Source organism: Oncorhynchus mykiss, chromosome 5 (genome assembly GCF_057628025.1).
Source record: "Oncorhynchus mykiss isolate SJ-2025 chromosome 5, ASM5762802v1, whole genome shotgun sequence".
NCBI classification, from domain to species: domain Eukaryota; kingdom Metazoa; phylum Chordata; class Actinopteri; order Salmoniformes; family Salmonidae; genus Oncorhynchus; species Oncorhynchus mykiss.
Window position 1 is genome coordinate 9,260,001 of NC_143026.1, and position 18,637 is coordinate 9,278,637.

Genomic DNA, 18,637 nt, shown 5'->3' on the forward strand with positions numbered 1-18,637 from the left:
GGCCCTGAAAATAACTTTGTAGCTCAGCAGAGAGAAATCAGTGTTTGGCCCTGTAAATAACTTTGTAGCTCAGCAGAGAGAAATCAGTGTTTGGCCCTGTAAATAACTTTGTAGCTCAGCAGAGAGAAATCAGTGTTTGGCCCTGTAAATAACTTTGTAACTCAGCGGAGAGAAATCAGTGTTTGGCCCTGTAAATAACTTTGTAGCTCAGCAGAGAAATCAGTGTTCGGCCCTGTAAATAACTTTGTAGCTCAGCAGAGAGAAAATCAGTGTTTGGCCCTGAAAATAACTTTGTAGCTCAGCAGAGAGAAATCAGTGTTTGGCCCTGTAAATAACTTTGTAGCTCAGCAGAGAAATCAGTGTTTGGCCCTGTAAATAACTTTGTAGCTCAGCAGAGAAATCAGTGTTTGGCCCTGTAAATAACTTTGTAGCTCAGCAGAGAGAAATCAGTGTTTGGCCCTGAAAATAACTTTGTAGGTCAGCAGAGAAATCAGTGTTTGGCCCTGTAAATAACTTTGTAGCTCAGCAGAGAAATCAGTGTTTGGCCCTGTAAATAACTTTGTAGCTCAGCAGAGAGAAATCAGTGTTTGGCCCTGAAAATAACTTTGTAGCTCAGCAGAGAGAAATCAGTGTTTGGCCCTGTAAATAACTTTGTAGCTCAGCAGAGAGAAATCAGTGTTTGGCCCTGTAAATAACTTTGTAGGTCAGCAGAGAAATCAGTGTTTGGCCCTGTAAATAACTTTGTAGCTCAGCAGAGAAATCAGTGTTTGGCCCTGTAAATAACTTTGTAGCTCAGCAGAGAGAAATCAGTGTTTGGCCCTGAAAATAACTTTGTAGCTCAGCAGAGAGAAATCAGTGTTTGGCCCTGTAAATAACTTTGTAGCTCAGCAGAGAGAAATCAGTGTTTGGCCCTGTAAATAACTTTGTAGCTCAGCAGAGAGAAATCAGTGTTTGGCCCTGTAAATAACTTTGTAACTCAGCGGAGAGAAATCAGTGTTTGGCCCTGTAAATAACTTTGTAGCTCAGCAGAGAAATCAGTGTTCGGCCCTGTAAATAACTTTGTAGCTCAGCAGAGAAATCAGTGTTTGGCCCTGTAAATAACTTTGTAGCTCAGCAGAGAGAAATCAGTGTTTGGCCCTGTAAATAACTTTGTAGCTCAGCAGAGAGAAATCAGTGTTTGGCCCTGTAAATAACTTTGTAGCTCAGCAGAGAGAAATCAGTGTTTTCGTATTAATGAGCATTTTTGCCTCCACAGTCTGGATTGTCGGGCTAAACCACAGAACAGAATTAGGGGTGCATATGGGTGCAGAGGGAAATGCTCAGACTTTTGTCCTCCTCCCTCCACATCTGCCGAGCACAAGGGAGATGTCCTGTGTGGCTCAATTGGTGGAGCATGGCACTTGAAATGCCAGGGTTGTGGGTTCGATTCCCACAGGGGACTATTATGAAAAACTTCAAAAATGTATGCACTCACTACTGTAGAGATGGATCAAAATGTACATAATGGTTACCTGGAGGAAAATGGGAGAGGGTCATGCTTTTTACATTTCAGTCAAGGGGAGGGTTTAGTATTTTTGACTAGTAGTAGTGGTCGTAGTAATAGCAGTAGTAGTAGCAGTCATTTGTAATTGATGACATTTCTATATTTTAGAATTAGTTGACTTGCCACTCATATCTGATTCTCCACTGTGCGCATAATATCAATTGCACCTAACAGGCTATTTAGTGTGGGCCCAGTCAAATGATTCATAGCCTATAGGCTACTTACTGTGGGAATCAAATGATTCATAGCCTATAGGCTATTTAGTGTGGGCCCAGTCAAATGATTCATAGCCTATAGGCTACTTACTGTGGGAATCAAATGATTCATAGCCTATAGGCTATTTAGTGTGGGCTCAGTCAAATGATTCATAGCCAATAGGCTACTTACTGTGGGAATCAAATTATTCATAGCCTATAGGCTATTTAGTGTGGGCTCAGTCAAATGATTCATAGCCTATAGGCTACTTACTGTGGGAATCAAATTATTCATAGCCTATAGGCTATTTAGTGTGGGCTCAGTCAAATGATTCATAGCCTATAGGCTATTTTAGTGTGGGCCCAGTCAAATGATTCATAGCCTATAGGCTACTTACTGTGGGAATCAAATGATTCATAGCCTATAGGCTATTTAGTGTGGGCCCAGTCAAATGATTCATAGCCTATAGGCTATTTTAGTGTGGGCCCAGTCAAATGATTCATAGCCTATAGGCTACAAAGTGCATGCTCGGAGAAGCAAAGAGCAACATTATATTTCTAAGATAGCTGCTGGAATGGTGTAAATTAAACTAAGCTGCAATGGATATTCCAACATTGAGCCCCGGCCTGCTCTGCTCTTGCTAATCCAAAACGTTTTTGTATGCCAATGGCTGTGCTGTGTAGGTCTACGGTGGCTGTTCAGGAGGAGAGTCAAAGGTTTCTTCTGAAAATCATTTTTTGATTAGGCCTCTAGTCCAACAAAAATGCACTATCTTGCGCACAGACTAGCCTATGTTCTGTTCAGTTTGAGAAGGAGAGCGCGAAGATGAGGAGGACCGGAGGTCAACTTTGATGGCTTGCTGCTACTATAAATTATTTGATTAAAAACATTATTTCTTGCCCATGATGTATTTATCAGAGTTATTGACCTCACAATAAACCAGATTCAAACAATTTACATTGTAATGCTGAAACGTGAAGCAGCAGCTGCAGCACAATCAATCAGAAATGCTCATGGTGCTGAAAGTAGGCAAATTTGAGTAGACATAATTCATTCAAACAGTCGTCGTTATAATTAGACTTTACTAACAACAAGAAAGCTTTGTGTTGGAGCCTATTTAAGAAATAAGTGATCGGCCTACCAATTTGAGAGAATAAATTAGGCAATAGGCTGCTAAATATAAGATGAACACATCGACCTATCTCTCTCTCTCTCTCTCTCTCTGTTCTTATCCTCTAATTTCGGTAATTTGTGTGGTATTCATAAAAGATTATGCTAATATTGGGCTTGGTCTCCCGAGTGGTGCAGCATTCTAAGGCACTGTATCTCAGTGCTAGAGGTGTCACTACAGACGCCCTGGTTTGAATCCAGGCTGTATCACATCCGGCCGTGATTGGGAGTCCCCAAGTCTTCAGGGCGGCACACAATTGCCCCAGCATCGTCCAGGTTTGGCCGGGGTAGGCCGTCTTTGTTAATAAGAATTTGTTCGTAACTGACTTGCCGAGTTAAATAAAGGTTTAATAAAAAATATGTACTTTTTTTCTAAATAAAAGGCTTTTCTTTTTTTTAAACTCAGGACTGCAAATACGATGATAAATTCATACAATGCTTTTACTATGAAGGAGATCATTCCACCCCTACTCTTGTCCACAGTGTTTCTGTGAACCCACAACCTTCTGGCCCGCAGCCCTGTGTGCTATCAACATTCCTGTGTTGCCATGTAATGCTGACAGGACGAAGAACACTTTCTAAAACTGCATGTCTAAGGCTCTGGTCGGTCTAAGAAGTAAATGCTCATTTTTTTCTCTCATATCCATTTTGTTTTAATTATTATTTTGGGAGGGTCACTTTTTTTTTTCTTTTTTTCAAGTATTCAAGGAGGTCCGATTTCAGAGGGGTTCGATTTTCTCCATGTTATTATGAATAACGTTCACTCTTAAGTCGCTCCGGATAAGAGCGTCTGCTAAATTACTAAAAAGAAAATGAGAGTGAGGGGGGTGATGGGAGTCTCACACTTCGAGCTACCAGAGTTGCCAACTGTGTTCCAAATTATACCCTATATAGCACAGGGCTCATAAGGCTCTGGATAAAAGTAGTGCACTATATAGGGTAAAGGGTTTCATTTTGGGACTCACACGCCCGCTGTGTGTCTCTTGTACTGATTAGCTCCCAGGGAGACCTAGATGAAATCAGTTATACGGATGGCATCACCATTACACATCGCCAACTGTGGGCCTAGATGAATGTCTAAACCATCAGATATGGCCTCTTTTGGTTGGCTACGTTGGTCTTGAAAGACGGTAACCTCTCAGTTTCAGCGGGAAAAAGACAACCATCCCTGGTAGAAATCCTTCCTTTACTTCCTACCTTCCTTGAAGAAATCACAGACCTGAATTGGTTAAAGTCATTGGATCATTGGTGTCCTTGCGTACACTTATCCAAACCTACTACAATTAGAGGGTTCCATCACCATAAGGCATCCTAGTGTATGTTCCATTCTCTTCAATGACCTCAGGTACTTCCAAGAAGTCTCTACTCTTACTAGCAGTTGTGAAATGCCACAATGGTTGATGACGTCATGGCGCTCTCTCTTACCTCTCCCTCTCCTATTTATCCCATTGACCCTGTGTCTCCAGAGTGCCTTATGCACATCTCTGGCCAACTAGCACTACTATTACTACTGCTACTATTACTGCTGTTACTACTACCACCACTACTACTGCTAATACTACTGCCACTATTACTATTATTTCTACCACTACTACTACCACTATTACTACTACCACTATTACTACTACCACTATTACTACTACCACTATTACTACTACCACTATTACTATTACTACTACTACTACTACTACTACTACTACTACTACCACTACTACCACCACTGCTACTGCTACTATCACCACTACTACTACTATCACTGCTACTACTACTACTACTACCACTATTACTATTACTATTACTATTACTATTACTACTACTACCACTACTACCACTACTACCACTGCTACTGCTACTATCACCACTACTACTACTATCACTGCTACTACTACTACTACTACTACTACTACTAATCCCATTTTGGCTACTCACAGTCCCCCGTAATGATTGTGTTTTCTTAACAGCTCACATTAATCCCACTGTATGGCAAAATCTGGTTGGGATTTACTCAATACGTTGTTAATATGAGGGTATTGAAAGGGCAGTAGGATTTGATAAGTGTAAAGGCATGGACACGCCGGTCGAGAGCAATTAGCACCATGAACAGCGTGCCGGCCGTAATCTGCAAGCCGATTTGTACTTGTAACAACGGGCAGTGGTTAAGGGCGCTGTACTGCAGTCCCTGTGTTAGCGCCCAGGCTCTGTTGTAACCGGCCGCGACCGGGAGGTCCGTGGGGCGACGCACAATTGGCCTAGCGTCGCCCGGGTTAGGGAGGGCTTGGTCGGTAGGGGTGTCCTTGTCTCATCGCGCACCAGCGACTCCTGTGGCGGGCTGGGCGCAGTGTGCGCTAACCAAGGTGGCCAGGTGCACGGTGTTTCCTCCGGCGCATTGGTGCGGCTGGCTTCCGGGTTGGATGCGCACTGTGTTAAGAAGCAGTGCGGCTTGGTTGGGTTGTGTATCGGAGGACGCATGACTTTCAACCTTCGTCTCTCCCGAGCCCGTACGGGAGTTGTAGCGATGAGACAACAACAATTGGATACCACGAAATTGGGGAGAAAAAGGGGTACAATTCAAAAAATAAATAAAAAATTTGCCCGTTGGTTGGTTGTGGATCTGGAATGGTGCAAAGCTGTCCAGCTAATTTCCTAACTATGCCTTCCTTCAAATTCTTAACATCTAAGTGCCCCATTCAATCACAACCTGTGTGTGGACATTTCCAGAGGGAGGCCAAACAACTTGTTCCCCGTGCTTTGAGAGAGTGTGTCTGAATTAATAACAAGACTGGCTCCTTTGTGTTTTACATAAAGAATTACACTGAATTAATTTACATGGGTATCACATGAATTCAAACACACAGCACAAGAGTGGAACTCTAGATCTTGACTTTCACTTGTTGATCACCTTTCATTTGGTGGTCATCCACCCATAACCAAATATGGTACCAGTGGACAGACACAATGTACAGACAGACAGACAGAGCATCATACCTGGCCAGAGGTGAGAGAGACTAGCCAGGTGTAGTCAGTCCTCAGGTCTTACTGGTTTCCTGTGTGGAATCTACATTATCAGCCTGGTGGGCAGCTTAGCATCTGTTTTTCGCTTCTGCCTAGTCTTCACCAAATTCCGATCCGTAAACCTATATTTTAGGACTTGGATTCAAAACAGGAAGTCTGACAGTCTCGGTTTCATCTTTTCACCTCCCTTATGAGGACCGACTTTCGGTTTTCGCTATCTGTCAAAGTACGATCAGAGGTTTTTAATGCAGTGATTAACTGGAAACATGGTGAAATAGGTCTGATGGAAATCTAAAAGCTCTGTACCCATATGACACTTTGCTAGCACAATGGTTGTGAAACAGAATCTGTAAACGTGTAGTCACTGGTGTGAGAGATGAAGCTGCTTGTCTTTTAGCATAGGGGCGCTGAGTCCTAATCAGACCCACATTGGAGTGGGCTCAAGGGTTTGATGTGGGTCTCACCCAGAGAGCATACCAGAAGTGTGTGTGTGTTTCATTCTGTCTACCAGCAGCCCCATAAGCCCCTAGGCAACCTCCACAGAGTAGTTCAGACAGTACTATCCCAGTTCCAATAACCCTCTGTCCTGACAAACAGATCTGGGGTCAGCTCCTCTAATGCCAGTCTATGAACACTTTTGAGCTTTACAACAAAACTGGCCTTGGACCAGTTTCCAAGGGCAAAATAGATCTAACATTTGCATTGTGGGTTTATCTATTACAACAGGTTAGGAAAGGCATACTGTAAGTAGGCCTAAGAAACACCACCGGTCTCTAGTTACTGTCAACTTGCATTTATGGGGTTATTGTGTTTTTCTGGCTGTTCCGGCGGTCATCGGCATTGTGTTTTGCTGTTTTCCAAGTTTCCCTGGATGTTGTGGTACTTGAGGTCTGTTTGCAGATGGTTTAGCTATGTTGATTATGGTTTACACCATTCGCACACTACTATTTTTAGCGTTTCAGTCGAGTCATACATTGCACAATGTGTTACAACTGGCTGTTTGCAGAGTAATTTCATTTAGCCATGTATGACTTTCAGATGTGTCAGAATTTCATTTCATATCATTTATTTTGGGTTACTGACAGCTAGCACTGAACCTTTTTTCCTTAAGTTCATTGTAAAATAATTACATGATGTGATAAACTGGATTCCTATAATCCCCTTTAGCTATTTACTCCTCTAGACATCACAGCCCAAGATGCATGATGATTCCAGAGCATTTACGTCTTTTGGATGAGTTGCAGAATTGTTTATTACAAGCTTCTTTGTAGGTCTGGGCGGTATACGTATTTTCCGATATACCGGTATTGATGCACAGACTGGTTTGGGCTTTTACTTCACCCTTTAATGCTATTTGAATGTTTTGGTTGATTAAATGTGATACGCCGTGTGTAACGACCATTTTTATAGTTTACTTCCCTACTTGAGTCATCTCTATCAGCTCTCTCTCCATGCTGCTTTCAACACAGAACTAGCCACGCCCCCTGACACTCAAGGAGCGCATTTGTTGTTCCTCGACTACGAGACACTTGCGTTCAGTCTGCATGGTCAATGCAGGACATGGAACAATGTTGATAACACCGATGCTGTTTTCCCTTTGCTTCCTAATATAAATCAACTGGCGTTCTATAATTACACTATCAGTTTGTGTTTCTTACATCAGCAAACAGCTAGCTTGTCTTTTCTTAGCAAGTTGGGCCTAAATCTTGTTAGCTGCTAATTGTTAGCCACTAATGCTAATCGCTAGCTAGTTAATAAATGTACTGAGTCAGAACAAACGTAATTAACTATACAGCCTGATAATACCAGTGATGGTGTAGACCTAAATCAGCATGTTGTTTGTGCTACAGTATCTTCTAAATCGAAGAGGAATACGTGAAGCAAGAACATGTTAGCTATGAAGTAACTAAGGGAAAACATTCAATGTAGACAAAAATGATAGTGTCCCCTAGGAAACACTTGTCAACACTTTGGTTCCTACCCTGTCACAATAACTCCTCCCTGGCATTTTCATTCGTTGTCATCTCAAACAACACCGTATTATAAGTGCCCACTAATATATTCTAACTATCATTCTATTGCCATGACAACAGTTCACCCAAGTGTTTTGCTGTAAATCGCAAGTGAAATCGCAATTGCAACATTTGGTTAAAAAAAATTAAGCCTAGATTGTTTGCCCATGTTCTGCAGCCCTACGTGGCAGTGTGGAAATATGCAGAAATTGATGAATGCTAACAATATATTTTGGGTTGAAGCTGAATTGAACAGTATAAAAACAATCAGAAATGGAGGAAGACCCATTTGAAATCACTTAGGGTCACACATCATAGGGTCACGCATCAAAGGGTCACACACTACTCATAAAGCAAATGTATAACTTTTATTGTTAAAAAAACATAAAATACGTTACATACAGTCCAATTTAAATTGAAAAAATAATGTGCTATGATTTTTTTTTTGTCCATATCGCCCAGCCCTACTTCTTTGTAGATGTCTGTCTTGCGCTCTACCCTTTTAGTTACAGTATAAGAATGATGGTACCGGCGGTGCACGAGAACCAGAGTTTTAACATGGATGACTTTGTTTAGACATAAAAAAGCTGTTGTTTTGAACAGCATCCACTCCACAATGAAGCATATTCCAAGTACAAGCCTTTGCCTGCCCCCTCTCTTTTCGATGGAGTTTTGTGGAACTTTGGAAGGAAATGCAAGTCGAACAAAATCAAAAGCGACCACACTTATAAAAACTGGAAGGTAATTTAGTAATTTCCATATGGATCTGCCAAAGGGCCTGAGTGTGTAAAGTAAGCCATAAAAAAAATCTCCCCAGACGGGGAACATTAGCAGCAGAATGGGACTGTGACCCGTGGCTGTTCATGGTCAAGTCCCCTGGCTCCGTCCCTCCCCTTTCGGCAGAAACTTGACGACGCACACTTTTAGTTTCTGGAAGCCTTGTACTTTCATCCGGTTGGTGGTTTATGGAAGCTATGCCTGTATGGAAATGTATACAATCGGATCTACCCTTCATTCCCTATGCACTAGAGGGAGTCAAGCCCCCCCCCCCCCCCCCCCCCCAATTCTCCCCCGATATCCTTGTTTTTGCTCCAAATGGTGCCCTAGTCCCTACATAGGGCACTTTTCTTTTTTTGTTGCCCTGGTTAAAAGTAGTGCACTATATAGGTTATAGGGTGCCAGTTGCGACGTTTCCCCTTGACATCTATGAAGTGCAGGAGTGAGTCTGTTGGGAGCGCGTTTGTTTAGACTCATTTACTTTCCCAGTGTCCTGCGGTGTTAGCAGGTTAGAGGTTTTAGTCATGAATCTTGTTCTGGAAGCAGCACTGCAGTGTGGTCACTTGCCTGGCACAGCCACAATGTCATAAAATCAGATTTAAACCGTAACCACTTTGCTTATCCTAATGCATAACCCTAACCTTATATTAAGACCAAAAAGCAAAAACAACAAAAAAGAAATCATGAATTATTATAGACAATGTTGACTTTGCAGCTGGCCTATCAAAGGGGAAATTGCTCAGTCCTGCCTCCAGGACAAGACTTGTGATAATAAACGTCAACCTGCGTGGTGTTAGGGGGGGGGGTCCCGTGTTAATTATGACAGTGTGAGGTCCTAAAGTCAACAGCACTGCTCGGAGACTGCTTCTCTTCAAGCTATAGCAACGCATTGTTTGTGCTATGCAGACAATGGGCATGACTGATACCGTATGTTCTGTAAAAAGACTACTAAATGTGCCTGATTTTCCTATCTCAGATCTCTCAATTGTACACTTGATAAGAAACCATTGAGGACAGGATTAAGCATTTTTTAGAATGATTAAAATAATTCCTGTTTTACCTCAAGTATCCTTCATATAGGCTTATAAATACCATTTGTTTTGGTTACCTAATACACAGAGAATAGCACTTTTCATTATACCCTAAAGGCTAATAACAAGAAAAGCTGTCTTGTCATTGTCTTTTTCACGAAGAACAGGGGGTTGGGGCTGAGTATGTTGTGAAAAGGAATGGAGGAAATGGTAAAAGTATAGCAGTTTTGTGCATCTGAATGCATGGTCTAAACTCTTGTTGTTTCGAGCCCCCCTCCAATAGCAGCTAGCTACCACAGCTGTACACTGAAGCTGTTGTCATTCCAGGGCCCTAAAAAGTAAGAGCCCCCCCCTCAGGGCTTCGTCGACACTGTCTGAGGCAAATTACTCCTCAGCTTCCTGCCTATGACACAACACCCCTATTAGCTTTTAGTGCTTGTGCAAACCCCCTGCCGCCCCTTCCAAGAATGTTAAAAGAAGAAAGTGCCCTAAAAAAAAACAAAAAAAGAGGAAAAAAACAAAAACAATGTTGTCCGACACAAGTTGTCTCTCACAGCTCAGAAAAAGCTATTTTAACATGGCAACCAACCACATACCGGTATGGATTTATAGAATACAGTCTATAAAGATATGCTGATACAGTGCAAAATCAGTTCTACAAATTGGACTACTTCACTGTCGGTTTTGTCCTAGTTTGGTTGAGTATAAAACCATCAGAATGGAGAAAGCCATTAAAACCACTTAGACATCGTCTGTTGCCGTCTTAGGCACTACTCATAAAACATTATTTAGAACTTTTACTATTCAGTAACATAAAATACAGTTTAAAAAATAAGACTAATATATCGCAATGTTATATTTCGGCCTCGTAGTCTTGCCTTATTTTCGTATGAATACTTTTAAAAAATCTGTTGAGTTTCAAGAATACCACTAGTGGGCAAAGATATCCATGAGCAGTCTTGTGTCACTCACTAATCAAATCAAATTGTATTTGTCACATGCGCCGTAAACAACAGGTGTAGACCTCACAGGGAAATGCTTACTTAAAAGACCAACAATGCTTTAAGATGTTAAAAATAAAAATGTGTTAAGTAAAAAAATAGATAAGTAGAAAAAATGTCAAATAAAAGTAACAAATAGTTAAAAAGCAGTAGTAAAATAACAATGTGGAGGCTATATACAGGGGGTAGCGGTACAGAGTCAATGTGGAGGCTATATACAGGGGGTAGCGGTACAGAGTCAATGTGGAGGCTATATACAGGGGGGTACCGGAACAGAGTCAATGTGGAGGCTATATACAGGGGGTACCGGAACAGAGTCAATGTGGAGGCTATATACAGGGGGGTACTGGAACAGAGTCAATGTGGAGGCTATATACAGGGGGTACCGGTACAGAGTCAATGTGGAGGCTATATACAGGGGGTACCGGTACAGAGTCAATGTGGAGGCTATATACAGGGTGTTACGGTACAGAGTCAATGTGGAGGCTATATACAGGGGGTACCGGTACAGAGTCAATGTGGAGGCTATATACAGGGGGGTACCGGTACAGAGTCAATGTGGAGGCTATATACAGGGGGTACCGGTACAGAGTCAATGTGGAGGCTATATACAGGGGGTACCGGTACAGAGTCAATGTGGAGGCTATATACAGGGGGTACCGGTACAGAGTCAATGTGGAGGCTATATACAGGGGGTACCGGTACAGAGTCAATGTGGAGGCTATATACAGGGGGTACCGGTACAGAGTCAATGTGGAGGCTATATACAGGGGGTACCGGTACAGAGTCAATGTGGAGGCTATATACAGGGGGTACCGGTACAGAGTCAATGTGGAGGCTATATACAGGGGGTACCGATACAGAGTCAATGTGGAGGCTATATACAGGGTGTACCGGTACAGAGTTAGTCGAGGTAATTGAGGTAATATGCACATGTAGGAAGAACTAGATGCTATTTTTGTGTTGGTCGAGGCTAAGCTTGGCCTCTCAGGGCTCAATTATCTCCTTAAATTAGAAAAGTGAGTTTACGATGAAATGACTTTACCTTGTATTGGTTTTGACGCAAGTGATCAACCTATCGGGGGAACCTGCAGTTCATAGTCATGCATTATTCGTCTCTGGTCTCCGTTTCTCAATTCTGACAGGCTCGGGACTGACTGCATGTGATTTACGGCTTGGCCGATTTGGCCCAGAACAGATGGGGAGAGATTCCCTCGGGGGCCTAAGCACAGTCCATAAAGGAAACATGAAATAATTATTACTGGCAAAGCAACTTTGGAGCCAGCAGCAGGACTTATTCTACCTACATACCTACACTATATTTTGGTAGAGGGAGGGCATGCACGACTTGTTTTGGAATAAGATGTGGGTGTGGGAATAAGATGTGGGTCCCTCTAGCTAGCAGATATATTTTCCATCGGGCTTAATACAGGGGGACCTGTTTGGCATTAGTTGGGCCATGTGGCCATCCTCTTCTGTTTACAGTAAGGGACTGCTGTGATCTTGCAGCCACAGGCGTGTTTGGCAGCCCGCTTCCCCTGAGATTAGATGTACTAGTGTTTTATTCCCCAAAGATTTCAGACCGAAGGAGGACCATATACATATGACATACACAGACCTGGAGGCCCTCATCGTCCCTTAGCCTGGGCCACTAATGTAGGACCCAGCCTGACCCACATGACTCACTATCAGTTTATTTTAGTTGACTAGATGCTAGGGAGAGAAGTACTATTTTAAAAGTAGAACTGGTTGTTCAAGGCTTATATTACACTGTGAGAAAGAAGAGTGAATTTCATTTCAAGTTCTTCTTGTGTTTTTTCTGTAGTGGGAGATTTTAGGTTGGTTGTGGTGGGATGGCGCCAGGCTAGGTGGCAGCTGTCTGTGCAAACATAACAGTCACACACACACAACCCTCTTTGCCGTGTGTGTGTGTGTGTGCACGCATGCCGCCCAACAACTTACTTCCAGCTGTGTTGTGGAAGTTGCCCCACAACACGCCAGCCTTACTTCCTGTGTTGTGTAAGTTGTGCTCGGGAGGAAGCATGCTAGTTCACTTGGCCCATCCCTACAGGGCAATAGTTCCCCATCAACACTCTGGAAGTGATAAAGACTAGGAGGCTGCTCTGTAGCGCTCACCTGGGAGAGAAAACCTGCCACAGCAAGTTATGTCCCGACTGGAGAAACTCCTTCACTGCAGCACGTTTGTCTCAAGCTGTCTTCCTTGTCAACAGGTACACGGGGTAATCACTATACAGTTAGTGTTTTATTTACCATTAGTGTAAAAAATCCAGTCATGGGTTCTGTCTACATCTGTCTACATCTGTGGACTGTACACCTGTTGACTGTCTACATCTGACTACATCTGTTGACTGTCTACACCTATCTACAGCTGTTGACTGTCTACACCTGTTGACTGTCTACATCTGGCTACATATGTCTACATCTGTTGACTGGCTACATCTGTTGACTGGCTACATCTGTTGACTGGCTACATCTGTTGACTGACTACATCTGTTGACTGGCTACACCTGTTGACTGTCTACACCTGTCTACACCTGTTGACTGTCTACATCTGGCTACATATGTCTACATCTGTTGACTGTCTACATCTGTTGACTGTCTACATCTGTTGACTGTCTACATCTGGCTACATATTTCTACATCTGTTGACTGGTTACATCTGTTGACTGTCTACACCTGTCTACACCTGTTGACTGTCTACATCTGGCTACATATGTCTACATCTGTTGACTGTCTACATCTGTTGACTGTCTACATCTGGCTACATATGTCTACATCTGTTGACTGGCTACATCTGTTGATTGTCTACAAATGACTGTCGTCATCTGAATGTCTACATTTGTTGACTGTCTACAATTGATTGTCTACATTTGTTGACTGTCTACATCTGACTGTCTACATCTGTTGACTGTCTACATCTATCTACATCTGTTGACTGTCTACACCTGTCTACACCTGTTGACTGTCTACATCTGTCTAAATCTGTTGACAGTCTACATCTGGCTACATATGTCTACATCTGTTGACTGTCTACATCTGTTGACTGTCTACATTTGTTGACTGTCTACATCTGTTTGACTACATTTGTCTACATTTGTTGACTGTCTACAAAGGACTGTCTACATCTGTTGACTGGCTACATATGTTGACTGTCTATACCTGTCTTACATTTGTTGACTGGCTACATCTGTCTACATCTGTTGACTGTCTACATCTGTCTACATTTGTTGACATTCTACATCTATTGACTGTCTACATCTGTTGACTGTCTAGATCTGTTGACTGTCTACATTTGTTGACTGTCTACAAATGACTGTCGACATCTGACTACATTTGTTGACTGTCTACAAATTACTGTCGACATCTGACTGTCGACATCTGTTGACTGTCTACAAATGACTGTCGACATCTGACTACATTTGTTGACTGTCTACAAATTACTGTCGACATTTGTTGACTGTCGACATTTGTTGACTGTCGACATCTGACTGTCGACATCTGACTACATTTGTTAACTGTCTTCATCCGGCTGTCTACATCTGTTGACTGTCTACAAATGACTGTCGACATCTGACTACATTTGTTGACTGTCTACATTTGTTGATTGTCTCCATTTGTTGACTGTCTACATCTGTCTACAATTGATTGTCTACATCTGTTGACTGTCTACAGCTGTTGACTGTCTACATCTGACGACTGTCTACATCTGTCTACATTTTTTGACTGTCTACAATTGACTGTCTACATCTGCTGACTGTCTACATCTGTCTACATCTGCTGACTGTCTACTTCTGTCCTATGTCTGTGTACGTCTGTTGACTGTCAACAATTGATTGTCTACATCCGTTGACGGTCTACATCTGACTGTCTACGTCTGACTGTTTACATCTGTTGACTGTCTACATGAGTCTACATCTTTTGACTGTGTTCATCTGTTGACTCAGTTTGTGTTCTGTCAGTTTGTTCTTTGAGTAACAACAAAGTACATAGTGAGTAAGGAGCTCAGAGGTGGAAGATAGCCTTGGGCGATATACCGTTTATACAGTATACAGGGATATTTCGACGTACAAATGGTATCATTTTCAATTCCAAAAAATATATATTTGGCTACCTACAGGCTGTGGGGGTGGCAAGCTTATGTTCATGTGCTCGCCTTGACTGACAGTTCGTTGAAATGCCTATGTCATCTCAAGGAAATTTGGTGATACACAAAGCAAACACCATTTAAATTTCATCAATGATAATATATACATACTTTTTTTTTATGTCTCCCATTTGGCATATCTCTTGTGAAGTGGTTCACAGCAGCACTGACAGATGTGTTGACTTGACAACTGTTTTGAATGACCCCCCCCCCCCCCCCCCCCTTGTTTGTTCCATGCTGGCTGAAGACCTAGCTAACCAGCAACTAGCTTACACCAGGCACAGATGAAGTCCTAGCTAACCAGCAACTAGCTAACACCAGGCACAGATTAAGTATAAACTGTGCCCTGGACACCATATGTGAATTGATTGCCCCCCATCTATCTTCAGAGCTTGTGTTGTTAAGTGACCTAAACGGGGATGTGCTTAACACCCTGGCCATCCTACAATCTAAGCTTGATGCCCTCAATCTCACACAAATGATCAATGAACCTACCAGGTACAACCCCAATTCTGTAAACACGGGCACACTTATAGATATCATCCTAACCAACCTGCCCTCGAAATACACCTTTGCTGTCTTCAACCAGGATCTCAGCGATCACTGCCTCATTGCCTGCGTCCGTAATGGGTCTGCGGTCAAACAACCACCCTTCATCACTGTCAAACACTCCCTAAAACACTTCAGCGAGCAGGCCTTTCTAATCGACCTGGCCCGGGTATCCTGGAAGAATATTGACCTCATTCCGTCAGTAGAGGATTCCTGGTTATTCTTTAAAAGTGCTTTCCTCACCATCTTAAATAAGCATGCCCCATTCAAAAAATGTAGAACCAGGAACAGATATAGCCCTGGGTTCACTCCAGACCTGACTGCCCTTAACCAGCACAAAAACATCCTGTGGCATTCTGCATTAACATCGAACAGCCCCCGCGATATGCAACTTTTCAAGGAAGTTAGGAACCAATATACACAGACAGTTAGGAAAGCAAAGGCTAGCTATTTCAAAAATAAATTTGCATCCTGTAGCACAAACTCCCCAAAGTTCTGGGACACTGTTAAGTCCATGGAGAATAAGAGCCCCTCCTCCCAGCTGCCCACTGCACTGAGGCTAGGAAACACTGTCACCACTGATAAATTTACGATAATTGAGAATTTCAATAAGCATTTTTCTATGGCTGACCATGGTTTCCACCTGGCTACCCCTACCCCGGTCAGCGAGAGCAACTCCTGGAGCAACTCCTGGAGCAACTCCTGGAGCAACTCCTGGGTGGAAAGTTTAGGTTGTGCAAGTGTCAACGGTTGTAATTTGTAGCCCAACGCAGCTCGATGTGCTGCACCAAGGTGCAATTTGATAAATCTGTGCTCTGTCAACCTTCCATCTTGAGAATTACACGCCGGAGATTGTTCTTCGGGTCCAAAAAGTCTGTGTGTGTGCCCAGCTGGTGATGTTGAGCTTCAACAAGGGAACATTTCTACAGCTCTGCTACGCCATTGATCACATGTGTTGTTTGGTTTCCCTCCATCTATGGAAGAGAGAAGAGGATAACCGTTTATTTGGACCTTCGCCCCTTGGCTGAGCATCTAAGACTTTCTCTTTTTGCCGTCCATGTCAGACACACAGTGAATCGGTACTTTGTGTTAAGGGGAGAGTTCAAAAGGACAGTTAGTGGCGTTTTAAGAATATCTCATTAAATGTTCCCATATTTGTCTAGGAATAAGATTCTGAAGTCTGTCATTTCACTTTTCAACTCCTTCATCGTGGCGATGTTAGAATCCTAGCACTTAAATGGTGAAGCAAGAACATGAGTTTTCAGTTTCAAACTGTGTTAAACATTTATTTAAATATAAATTGCTCCTAATCACCTAGGATGATGAGTACTTTTTAAATACTGTTTACTGGGCTTGTTGTTCCTTCCCTGGTTTTGAAGGAATGACTGAAATCCCCTGACAAAAAAATAAATAGGATTTACTGCTTGCTAATGATGAGAGACTCACATTTTCAGGCACTCTCCCTAGCAGTCATGTGAGGAGGTTGAATGTACCTTAGTGAGGGTCCTCTTCCCCCAGCTGTGAAACATGCTTCCTCCTCAGAAGACAAGTGGCCGATTCATTTCAGTCCGGCTCACCACACGTCAGTGTCCTCAAACCGCTGAAACCAGGGGCGTTTTTACATTTTTTTTTTTTTAGGCCGTGGCTTCAAATACAGGATTTTTTGATGCACACATTAGTTGCAACTCATACTCCACCTCCCTTCACGTTTCTCTCTTTACTCACCCTCTTCTGAACCATGATAATGTAGCCTAATCCTAATCTATGTCTCTGAACAGCTGAAATATAAACCCTGTAGGGATTTGAACGAAGGTTCAGTGCCTTTATGAAGGCTACAACCACAGAATTTCCAAACCAGACTAAACCATATTTTCTACGACCTTCTCTGTCTGTAACGGATATTTCAGTACACATTGCATTGGGCATAAAAAAAACGGTGTTTTGTGTAACGATGCAAGCTGATATGTTTGTAGTTGCTGCCAGAGTTGCTCAAAAAAATAACACTACTGTATGCCTGCCTCCTGAACTTGAACTTGCAACTTTCCGGTTACTAGTCCAACGCTCTAGCCACTTGGCTACCCTGCCACACCAGGGGGTAAGAGGCAGCGGAGCACTCAGCAGCAGCTAGGTAAAATGAAATCCAGCACCTGTGCAGGAATTTCCGTATGTTTAGCCACGGCAAATCGGGTTTCCAGAAAAATCCAGAACTGCAGCCACTCTGTTATTTTTTTATGTGGCGGGGGGGGTCGTACAAGGTCAGATCATCTGAGGCGTCGATTTCGAGTTGTCGGGTTGTTGAGGGTCTAATTGAACATCAATTCGAGCAAAGGGTCAGTGTCTGTCAGTGTAGACAACACGTTACCAAACAAAGAGTCCCTTAGGTGGCTGAAAACACAAACAAACCGGGGTGTTATGGCTGGCTCTCTGACACCTTGGCCCAGTTTTCACACCATAAGCTGCTGTTGGCTAAAACACGTTCTCACCTTCCCTCTTCAATGTTTCTCATCATGGTCTCACATTCTCTAGCCCCTCAATGTTTCTCATCACGTTCTCACCTTCCCTCTCCAATGTTTCTCATCACGGTCTCACCTTCTCTAGCCCCTCAATGTTTCTCATCACGTTCTCACCTTCCCTCTTCAATGTTTCTCATCACGGTCTCACCTTCTCTAGCCTCTCCAATGTTTCTCATCACGGTCTCACCATCCCTCTTCAATGTTTCTCATCACGTTCTCACCTTCCCTCTTCAATGTTTCTCATCATGGTCTCACCTTCTCTAGCCCCTCAATGTTTCTCATCACGTTCTCACCTTCCCTCTTCAATGTTTCTCATCACGGTCTCACCTTCCCTCTCCAATGTTTCTCATCACGGTCTCACCTTCTCTAGCCCCTCAATGTTTCTCATCACAGTCTCACCTTCTCTAGCCCCTCAATGTTTCTCATCGTGTTCTCACCTTCCCTCTTCAATGTTTCTCATCACGGTCTCACCTTCCCTCTCCAATGTTTCTCATCACGGTCTCACCTTCTCTAGCCCCTCAATGTTTCTCATCACAGTCTCACCTTCTCTAGCCCCTCAATGTTTCTCATCGTGTTCTCACCTTCCCTCTTCAATGTTTCTCATCGCGTTCTCACCTTCCCTCTTCAATGTTTCTCATCGCATTCTCACCTTCCCTCTTCAATGTTTCT

The 18,637-nt window shown here is 42.9% G+C and overlaps 1 protein-coding gene and 1 non-coding gene across 3 annotated transcripts in view; both read left to right on the forward strand.

The window, feature by feature from the left end:
• ror2 (receptor tyrosine kinase-like orphan receptor 2) overlaps nucleotides 1-18,637 on the forward strand; it is a 126,339-nt gene that overhangs the window by 40,959 nt on the left and 66,743 nt on the right. The window lies entirely within an intron of this gene.
• Nucleotides 1,368-1,441, forward strand: trnas-uga (transfer RNA serine (anticodon UGA)). Its single transcript has one exon. It is a non-coding gene; the product is annotated as a tRNA-Ser (tRNA).